This window comes from Mobula birostris, chromosome 2, assembly GCF_030028105.1.
Source record: "Mobula birostris isolate sMobBir1 chromosome 2, sMobBir1.hap1, whole genome shotgun sequence".
Lineage (NCBI taxonomy): Eukaryota > Metazoa > Chordata > Chondrichthyes > Myliobatiformes > Myliobatidae > Mobula > Mobula birostris.
Genome location: NC_092371.1, coordinates 193,421,130 through 193,433,145, shown reverse-complemented (window position 1 = coordinate 193,433,145; position 12,016 = coordinate 193,421,130).

The window sequence follows — 12,016 nt, the reverse complement described above, 5'->3', positions numbered from 1 at the left end:
AGGAAAACACAAAAGCATTCTACGGGTATGTGAAGAGAAAGAGGATAAGGTGTGAGAGAATGGGACCAATCAAGTGTGACAGTGGAAAAGTGTGTATGGAACCGGAGGAGATAGTGAAGGTACTTACTGAATACTTTGCTTCAGTATTCACTGTGGAAAAGTACCTTGGAGATTGTAAGGATAACCTGCAGTGGACTGAAATGCTTGAGCATATAAACATTAAGAAAAAGGATGTGCTGGAGTTTTGGAAAGCATCAAGTTGGATAAGTCTCTGGGACCAGACGAGATATACCCCAGGTTACTGTGGGAGACAAGGGAGGAGATTGCGGAGCCTCTGGCAACGATCTTTGCATCACCAATGGGGATGGGAGAGGTTCCGGAGGATTGGAGGGCTGCAGATATTGTTCCCTTATTCAAGAAATGGAGTAGAGATAGATCAGGAAATTTTATAATTATAGACCAGTGGTTGGTAAGTTGATGAAGAAGATCCTGAGAGCGGGATTTATGAACATTTGGAGAGGCATAATTCATTAGAAGTAGTCAGGATGGCTTTGTCAGAGGCAGGTCATCCCTGACAAGCCTGATTGAATTTTTTGAGGATGTGACTAAACACAAAGTGAGCAAAAGATATAGTGTATTTGGATTTCAAAAAGGTGTTGAAAAAGTATCCTATTCAAGGCTTATTGAGAAAGTAAGGAGGCATGGGATCCAAGGGGACCTTGCTTTGTGGATCCAGAAATGGCTTGCCCACAGAAGACAAAGGGTGGTTTGTAGGTTCTAGATGGAGTTTGGTGAGCAGTGGTGTGTCTCAGTGATCTGTTCTAGGACCCCTTCTCTTTGTGATATTTATAAGTGATGTGGATGAGGAAGGGGAAGGATGGGTTAGTAAATTTGCTGATGATACAAATGAGGGGGGGGGGTGATGTGGATAGTGTAGAGGGCTGTCAGCGGTTCAGTGGGGCATTGATAGGGTACAAAACTGGGCTGAGAAGTGGCAGATGGATTTCAACCCAGATAAGTGTGAGGTGGTTGATTTTGGTAGGTCAAATATGATGGCAGAATATAGTATTAATGATAAGACTCTTGGCAGTTTGAAGGATCAAGGGAATCTTGGGGTCTGAGTCCATAGGACACTCAAAGCTGCTACGCAGGTTGACTCTGTGGTTAAGAAGGCATACGGTGTATTGGCCTTCATCAACCATGGGATTGAGTTCAAGAGTCGAGAGGTAATGTTACAGCTGTATAGGACCCTGGTCAGACCCCACTTGGAGTACTCTGCTCAGTTCTGGTCACCTCACTACAGGAAGGATGTGGAAACTATAGACAGCATGCAGAGGAGACTTACAAGGATGTTGTCTAGATTGGGGAGCATGCCTTGTAAGAATAGGTTGAGTGAACTCAGCCTTTTCTCCTTGCAGCAACGGAGGATGAGAGAGGTGTGTAAGATGATGAGAGGCATTGATCATGTGATTAGTCAGAGGCTTTTTCCCAGGGCTGAAATTGTTAACATAAGAGGGCACAGTTTTAAGGTGTTTGGAAGTAGGTACTGAGGAGATGTCAGAGCTAAGTATTTTACTCAGAGTGGTGAGTGCGTGGAATGGGCTGCTGGCAATGGTGGTGGAGGCGGAGACAATAAAGTCTTTCAAGAAACTCCAGGATAGGTACATGGAGCTTAGAAAAATAGTGGGCTATGGATAACCTTAGGTAATTTCTAAAGTAAGTACTTGTTTGGCAAGCATTGTGGGCCGAATAGCCTATATTGTGCTGTAGGTTTTCTATGTTTCTAAAGCCATCAACTCCATCATCCAAATCATTGACATATTATGCAAAAAGAATCAGTCCCAACAAATGCTCCTGTGGAACATTAGTAGTCACGGGCAGCCAACTGGAAAAGGCTCCCTTCATTCCAACATTTTGTGTCTTGTCAAACAACCACTGCTAGAATCTTTCCTGTAATACTATGGGCTGATAGCTTGTTAAGCAGCCTCTTGTGCAGCACCTTATCCCAAGCCTTCTGAAAATCCAAGTACACGACATTAACTGACTTTCGTTTGTCCTTCCTGCTTGCTACTTCTTCAAAGCATTCTAATGGATTTGTTAGACAAGATTTTCCCTTGAGAAAACCATGCTGACTATGGCCAATTTTATCATGTGCCTCCAAGTACCCTGAGACCTCATTCTTAATAACCAATTCCAACGGCTTTGTAACTGGCCTATAGTTTCCTTACTTCTGCCTCTCTCCCTTTCTGAAGAGTGGAGTAACACATGTAATTTTCCAGTCTTCCAGAACCATTCCAGAATCTAGATATTCTTGAAAAATTATTACTAATGCCTCCACAATCTCTTCAGCCACCTCTTTCAGAACTCTGTGGTGTACACCACCTTGTCCAAGTAACTTAGAAACATAGAAACACTGAGAACCTACAGCACAATACAGGACCTTCAGCCCACAAAGCTGTGCCAAACATGTCCTTACTTTAGACCTACCTAGGCTTACCCATAGCCCTCTATTTTTCAAAGCTCTATGCACCTATCCAGACTTGAGCACAGTACTCCAAGCGGGGTCTGACCAGGGTCCTACATAACTGCAACATTACCTCTCTACTCCTAAACTCAATTCCACGATTGATGAAGGCCAATGTATCATATACCTTCTTAAACACAGAGTCAACCTGTGCAGCAGCTTTGAGTGTCCTATGGGCTTGGACCCCTAGATCCCTCTGATCCTCCACACTGCCAAGAGCCTTACAATTAATACTATATTCTGCCATCATATTTGACCTTCACTTCACACTTAGCCGGCTTGAACTCCATCTGCCAGTTCTGAGCCCAGTTTTGTATCCTATCAATATCCCGCTGTAACCTCTGACAGCCCTCCACACTATTCACAACATCCCCAATCTTTGTGTCATCAGCAAATTTACTAACCCATCCCTCCACTTCCTCATCCAGGTCATTTATAAAAATCACAATGAGAAGGGGTCCCAGAACAGCTCCCTGAGGCACACCACTGGTCACCAACCTCCATGCAGAATATGATCCATCTACAACCACTCTTTGGCTTTTGTGAGCAAGCCAATTCTGGATCCACAAAGCAAGGTCCCCTTGGATCCCATGCCTCCTTACTTTCGCAATAGGCCTTGCATGGGGTACTTTATCAAATGCCTTGCTGAAATCCATATACACTACATCTACTGCACTACCTTCATCAATGAGTTTAGTCACATCTTCAAAAAATCCAATCAGGCTCGTAAGGCACGACCTGCCTTTGACAAAGCTATGCTGAATATTCCAAATCATATTATGCCTCTCCAATTGTTCATAAATCCTGCCTCTTTGGATCTTCTCCATCAACTTACCAACCACTGAAGTAAGGTTATCTACTTTCAGACCTTTCAGTTTCCCAAGAACCTTCCCTCTAGAAACATAGAAAATAGGTGCAGGAGTAGGCCATTCTACCCTTCGAGCCTGCACCGCCATTCAGTATGAACATGGCTGATCATCCAACTCAGAACCCTGTACCTACCTTCTCTCCATACCCCCTGATCCCCTTAGCCACAAGGATAGAAACATATGGTACCATCTAGTAATGGTAACTTCACACACTTCTTGTCCTCTTAGACATGGAACTTCCACCATTCCGCTAGTGTTTCTTTCATAGTGAAGACTGAGGCAAAATACCTATTCAGTTCATCAGCTATTTCGTCGCTCCCAATTATACCTCTCCAGCATCACTTTTCAGCAGTCTGATATCCATCCTCGCTGCTCTTTTACACTTTATGTATCTGAAGAAACTTTTGGAATCCTCTTTAATACTATTGACTAGCTTGCTTTTGTATTCCTTTTTTTTTTTTTACCTCCTTAATGACTTTTAGATGTTTTCTGTTGTTTTTTAAAAGCTTTGCAATAAACACCAAATGATAGTATTGAGAAGTAGAGTCGTCTAGCCCGAAGGTCCCTGAAGACAGCCGCACACATACATTATGCAGCTCGGAAGGCATTTGGGATCTTGGCTTCTTACACCTGAACATAGGATATAAAAATTAAAAGGTTATAAGACCATAAGACATAGGAGCAGAATTAAGCCATTTGGCCTATTAAGCATCCTCCATCACTTCATCATTGCTGAACCATATCCCTCTCAATATTTTCACTGTATTTGTCACCCTTTTTGATTTTGTCCCCATGTCACACTTCAACTCACTCCACTGACTACAATTTTGCTCTATCATCTGCCTGTCCTTCCTGACAATCTCACTACTCACTGCCTCTGCTTGCATACCAACTACCCATCCCTCAGCCCTATCACTCAGGTTCTCATCCCACTGCCAAGTCAGCTTAAACTTTTGCCCACAGCACTAACAAATCTGCCTGCAAGGATATTGGTCCCACTCGAGTTCAGTAACCCGTTCCTTTTGTACAGATCATACTTTCCCCAAAAGAGATCCCAGTGATCCAGAACTCTGAAATCCTTCCCCTTTCACCAGTTCCTCAACCACACATTCACTTGCCAAATCGTCCTATTCTTTCCCTCACTAGCGCGTGGCATAGGCAGCAATCCAGAGATTACTCCACTGGAGTTCCTGTTTTTCAGCTTTCTACCAAGCTTCCTAAATTCACTCTCTCTTTTCCTACCTATGTCATTTTTGTCAGTCAGTACCAAGACTTCTGGCACACCCTTCCTTTAGAGTGCCATGAACCCTATCTGAGGCATCCCTGATCCTGGTACCAGGGAGAGAACAGGCCATCTGGGTGTCTCAATCACATCCACATAATCTCGCATCTAATTCTTTACCTATGGAATCCTCTATCACTACTGCAGTCCTCTTCTCCCCCACCCCACTCCCTCTCCATGTGAACCACAGTCCCAGACTCAATGCCAAAAACCCTATCTCTGCGGATTCCCCCTGTAGGTTGTCCCCCTCAGCATTATCCAAAGTGCTATACTTATTATTAAGGGGAACATCCACAGGGTTATTCTGCAATGGCTGCCCATTTTCTATCCCTCTCCTGACGGTCACCTAGGTACCTGTCTCCTACAACTTAGGAGTGACTACCTCCACCTCCCTGTAGCTCCTATCTATCACCTCCTCAGCTTTCTACATGAACCAATGGTCATTGTATTGCAGTTCCAGTTCCTTAACATGTTCTCTGAGGAGCTACAGCTTGGTGCACCTGGTGCAGGTGTGGTTACCTGGGAGGCTGGAGGCCTCCCAGAATTCCCAGATCTCATGCAAAGAACACAACAAGTCCATAGAGCCATCCTTACTGCACTGACTATGTAAAAACAGAGGAAGAATGAAGAAGAAGAAACTTACCAGATACTTACCTTGCCCAAGCCTATTCTCACCAAAGTCTGATGAGTCAAAGCCTCCTCACTCCAGCACTGGTCCACTCCCACAATGGCTGCTCCGCTTGTCCCTGTCTTATTTTTATTTGTCCTTCCTAATGAATCACAATTTGATTGGGCTATTAGAGAATGCTGAAAGCCTGCAAACGTTCCTTTTTAAAATCTGTCTCATGGATCTGTGAGTAGCCTCCCCCTCAAATGGGCAGCTGAATCAATAACGTTATGTAACAACCTTGTAAACCAGAGTAATGTATGAAACTCTAATCACAGTACCATAGGAAGAATGTGATTGCACTGGAATGACTGCAGAGAAGGATGTTTTCTGAGGTGGAGTGTTTCAGCTATGAGGAGGGACTGGCCAAACTAGGATTGCTTTCACTGGAGTTGAAAAAGCTGTGGAGGACCTAGTACAGCAATACAAAATTATGAAGGAAATATACTGGAAGAACTTCCCCAAAACAGGGATGTCTATAATCACAGGACATAGGTTTGAAGGAAGAAATTTAGAAGGAATTTTTTGCACTCAGAGGGTGGTTGAAATCCAGAAAACAGTGCCTGTTTGGATTTTTTTTTTTAATTTTATTAAGTGCAATCATGAACAATAGCCAGATCAGAAATGCTGATCAAGTCAACTAGTTCTCAAAGGGAACTCTGATTGGTCATCAGATGGCTCACTGCTGCTCACTGATAGAACATTAAAAAAATCGTGTACAATTAAGAATTATTAAAGAATAGTAGAAATACTGGAGTCATGATGATCAAGATGAGGTCTGCTGGAGAGAGACATTTATACACATGCTGTCCTCCGTAATTCAAAGAGATTGAAGGATAAGGTTGCAGGGTGACAAAACGTGGCAGGAGCAATTGGAACTAAAAACTAATCCCTACCAGGAGAAAACAGCACCTGCTCTTTCTGCATTGTTCTCCAGCGGTTTAAGGACTAAGTCCAGCCGGGACATAACTCACATAAGTAAATAAAAGGCATCTGTTAGTCTTGCGAGACCATGGATCTATGCCTGGAAAGTCTTCACATTCCAGAGCGCAGGCCTGGGCAAGGTTGTATGGAAGACCAGCAGTTGCCCATGCTGCACTTCTCCCCTCTCCACGACACCAATGTTGGTTCCAAGGGAAGGGCATTAGGACCCATACAACTTAGCACCAGTGTCATCGCAGAGCAATGTGTGATTAAGTGGATTAAGTGCCTTGCTCAAGGACACAACATGTTGCCTTGGCTGGGGCTCGAACTCACGACCTTCAGGTTGCTAGTCCAATGCCTTAACCACTTGGCCACATGCCCACACATAACTCACAAGTGCTCTTGAAAGTCAGGTATTAACCCTACCTATCAACAACCAACCACTGCCATCCTGGTCCCTTTCATGATGGCAGAAGAAGATACAATCACACCATTTAAGAAGTACTTAGCTGTAAACCTGAGTCACCATGGTGTAGATGGCTCCAATATGAAGGATGAAAAATAGAACTAGTAAGAATTATTAGTTGATGGCTTGTATGGTGATGGTTGGCTGAAGAGCCCATTTCCATGATGTGTACCTTGCTGCCTCTATGACAACAATTACGAGAAAGAAATCCATTATTTAATAAACAGTGATTGTAATCCAAAACTGGAAATCAGTTCGGATTTGTCTTAGTAGTTACTTCCTTACACAACGTTGTGGAGTATCAATGGATACCATCTTCTCTAAGTGCATAAACAAATAAGTCAGTCTTTCAACTGACATTGAAGCAGCTCTAAACCATTGATAAATTGGTCCAACTGTCTGGCAAACATACGATTTAAATAATAGTATTAATCATCAACTTTCTGTTAGCCAGTGAAATGAGCTGAATATGACAATAATTTGCCTGTTGTATGGCAAACAACATCAATTTACTCAGTAAGCTGTCTGCTTAAAGAACTGCCACCATTTCTCTCTGGGGAAAAAGGTGATGAATAATTATGCACTAATTATGTGATAGTAGGGAAGGCTCAGCAATGCCTATATGTTTTGAGGAGTTTAAAGAGAGCAAATCTGCCCCAAAAGCTGCCAGTAAACCTTTATCAATGTGTAATTGAGAACATACTGACCCACTGCATGACAGTATGGTACACTGGCTGCAACAAGATCAACCAAAAAAAACACATCAGAAAGTGATCAGGACTGCACAGAGTATCATTAGGACACAACTGCCAGATATGGAAACCATCTACAACTCACGATTTCTACAGCAGGCTCACAAAATCATGATTGACTCAACCCACCCCTGTAATTACCTGTTCAATCCCCTACCATTCAGCCGGAGATACAGAAACATCTCTGCACAGACAAGCAGGCTGAAAAACAGCTTTCTCCACAGGGCTGTCATGCAACTGAACTTTGCTTTATTTTAGAGGTGTTTGTTTTTAATTCAGTTGTAACTTAGATGTCATTCTGAATAACTCAGATGTTATTTTAAATTTAGTCACTGTGTTTTTAGTAATTGAATTGCCAGTGTACTTTTTTTTTACACTGAATGGAGTAACACTGCATTCTTGCTGTCTTCAGCAAGGATAATAAACCTCTAGCTAACTAAAAAAAAAACTCAGTCACCTATAGAAAGGTAGCCAGTGGTCTTGATTGAAAAGGGAATTTTATTTCCCCTCTGGTTGTCACCATTATAGAGACCAGAAGTCCCCAACCACCGGGCCGCAAAGCATGTGCTACTGGGCCGTGAGGAAACGATATCATTTGGCGATATGTGTCAGCTGCAACTTTCCTCATTCCCTGTCATGCACTGTCGAGCCATTACGCACGCAAGGTTATTATCCACGTGTCATCCATGTCAGAGCGGGAAGAAGATCAACTCCTCAAGCTTGCAAATGACAGCGGGCTGAAAAGTATGTTTGACATAACATCTCTGCCGGCATTCCGGATCAAAGTCAAGGCTAAGTATCCTGAGATAGCCACAAAAGCACTGAAAACATTGCTTCCAACATATTGCTGCGAAGCAGAGTTTTCTGCAATGAATGCAAAAAAAACTAAATTGTGGAATAGACTGGACATAAGGAACCCCCTTCGAGTATCACTGTCTCCCATCACCCCTCGATGGGACCGTCTTGTTGCAGGAAAACAAGCCCAGGGCTCCCACTGATTCAGCAGTATTGGTGTGTTGCAATGATTTTATATGTTCATACGGGGAAAATATGCGCTGTGTGTTTAATATCCAAACGTTACTTAAAATGTTATGATGCTAGTGACTTACTTATGTAACCATAAAAGAATTGCAGCACGGAAACGGGCAGCAGTGGAGGCCAAGTCATTGGGTGTATTTAAGGCAGAGATTGATAGGTATCTGAGTAACCAGGGCATCAAGGGTTATGGTGAGAAGGCGGGGGAGTGGGACTAAATGGGAGAATGGATCAGCTCATGATAAAATGGCGGAGCAGACTCGATGGGCCGAACGGCCGACTTCTGCTCCTTTGTCTTATGGTCTTATGAAACAGGCCATCTCTGCCCTTCTAGTCCGTGCCGAATGCTTCTCTCACCTAATCCCACCGACCTGCACTCAGCCCACAACCCTCCATTCCTTTCCTGTCCATATACCTATCCAATTTTTCTTTAAATGATCATATCGAACCTGTTTCTGCCGCTTTTATTGAAAGTTCATTCAACACTTACTTCAAGCTCCCCTGTCCTCCCCTGTTAATTGACTTATCACTGTATTCATGCAAGGAAAATATGTGCCGTGTGTTTCATATTAAATTCCTGAGATAAACCCTTTTAGAAGTGAAACTGAGTGTATTAGCCACTTATCACCAATATTCCGGTTGTGATTAACACCACCCCCCCCCCCCCGACAAGAATCGCCAAAATCGATTTGCAGAGGGGAAAAGAAAAAAAAAAAAAAAATCGGCAGGCGCACGCATGAGCAGGGTACGCATGCCCTCTGGTGCCCGTGCAAGGCTTCATGGTCATTGTAGTCTTTCTCGGGCGGGGTAAACACAACGTATTTGACTGCTACTCTTGTCCGTTGGCAATCCTCCCCGCCCGCCCCCCACCCCGCGGTCGGCCGGTCCGCAAGACTATTGTTAATATTAAACCAGTCCGCAGTGCAAAAAAGGTTGGGGACCCCTGATATAGACCTTAAATTAAAATTCTGTGAACTTACCAGAGTTTTTTTTCTTTATAAAGCAATCAAAATGATTAAAAATACTGACATCTTCAAGGAAGCAAACTCATCTATTCGTCAGAATTGATGATGTTAGCCATTCTATGAGGCTGAACACATTGAAAACCTTCCGGAATGAAATCTTGCCTGCCAAAATGAAATGTCATCACAGAAGATAACAATGAATATTACTGACTTGGAAGTTACTGAATTGCATCAGATATTCTAAGTACTGCACAAATTCAGTAAAATCCAATCATGAAGCCTGGATTTATATTGTAGAGAAGAGACCATTGGACTATTGTATCTGTGCCAGGTCTTGATAAAGAAACTTGGAACTAATCTGAATATTTTGATCTCTCTGTACAGTTTGCCTCTTCCCCAAATGCTGCAAATCTCATCTACATTCCCAATAGAAGATACAAATGCTTGTTGAGCAAACATATTTCATGTTTGAACACACCTTAAATATGAGTTTAGATTAGCTTCATTTGTCACATGTATATCGAAACATCGAAACATATGGTGAAGTGTGTTGTCAGTAGTTGATGCAAACACAGCCTGAGGATGTGCTGGGGCAGCCAGCATAACATTCCCACAACTTAGCAACCCACAGAAATGTGGGAGGTAACTTGGAGTATCCAAAGAAAACCAATTCTGTTACAGAGAGAACGGAGAAACTCTTTACAAACTGTGATGGGAATTGAACTCCGATCACTGGTGCTGTAAAATGTTACGATAACTGCTATACTCCTCTGCTGTCCATCGTCAACTGGGCATTCCTCCCAGGTATCTATTCTCCCTACTGGTGCACTGGCAATTTCAAATTTATCATCTTCCCTCACTGAACCTCCCATAGAGAAGAAATGGACTTTCGCATTTCAAGCCAGAATCTAATAACATGACAAAACAACAATGTGCATTAATTCTATTGTTCATCTCTTACCCTTTAAAAGCTACATGATAGAAAACCTTAATTTCAGTGCACACAACAGACAAACAACATGTTTGTACAGCCTGCAAAACTGAATCTTGTACAATCACAAGCAATTAGTATGTGTAGTGCATGCAAATGACATAAATCATCATGAGATGTTATTTTTGGAGTTTTATGCTGAAATTGCATCACGTTTGTCTCATCTGGAAATATCCTAGACCACATGGAAAAAGCCAAGTTCACAGTATCTCCCTGTACAACACCTGTGTTATTAACCTCTTTATAGTTTTGGAGAATCAGGTGCCAGTTCTTTGCAGGGAAACAAGAACCTAGCACTGACTGTGTTCAGAATTATAGAACATGTTCTCTTGAATCCTTCAGTAATAGTTGCCCTGTACAGGACCATTGTGAAATAGAGATGAAGCCAACGACTGATTCTTTTCCACAGATCTAATCTCCCAGGAGTCAACATAGAGTTTGGTAGTGAAACGCTGAGCATTATCAATCTATATCACTCACTGAGGAATATGATGTGGCTGTCATGGTTCAAGTGGATAAATGCCATCCTGCGTTGAGAACAACAGATTTTTGTTCCATGGCTTTACATGTGCTCTTAGAAACCAAACCCCAGAATGACCTGTAATCAGGGAGAAGTTGAGTCTCACCACTCTCTTCGCACTTAAAGAAAAGATGGGAGCACTGTGTCTTGGATTGGTGGAAGCATAACTTTGCCCGCTGCAGTCTGAGTTTCCACTGTAAACTAGGTGCTCCTCGCTTCTAATCACAAACAAGAGAAAGTCTGCAGATGCTGGAAATCTAAACAACACACAAAATGCTGGAGGAACTCAGCAGGCCAGGCAGCATGTGTAGAAAAGAGTACAGTCGACATTTGGGCAGAGTCAATTTAAAACTACTCCTCATCTTGTTTTCTCCAGACCTGCTGAAGTGTCTCGTTCCAAAACGTTAACTGTGCTCTTTTCTATAGATGCTGCCTGGCCTACTGAGTTCCTCCAGTATTTTGTGTGTGTTGCTCTCTGCTTCTAATTGACTCTCATTTCAGAGCTTTAGGCAAGTGAGTGAGTCTTACACCAGTGAGTACAATGACAACAGCAAAGACTAATTCTTCAGTGTTGAAGACCTGCTCTGTAGTTCAGGACACTTTTCTAGACATGATCTTACACTATAATTGTGACATTAACAAAAATGAGAATGTTACTAAATGCACCATATCAACAAAATACAGGAAACCTTCTGGCTAAACAAAGATTGTGCAAGATGATAAAGATTGTTAAAGAACAAACACTTTTCTATCTTAATGAGTCACCGCCAAGAATTCTTACCCTAGAAGTCTGCCCTTAGATTTTTGTCGGGCTGAAAGTCCTTTCTACGTTCAGCATTTTGAAGTCAGCTCCAGACTGACTTTGTCCTGGGCACTTTCGAAAACTGAAATTCCTCTCATCACTGAATATTTGTTGTTCTTTGAAGGCTCACAATCATCATTATTTTCTCACTGTATCACGATTTCTGGACTTGGAACCCTTGATGGTATTAGTGACATTCTTTAAAAGATAAATGTGCTT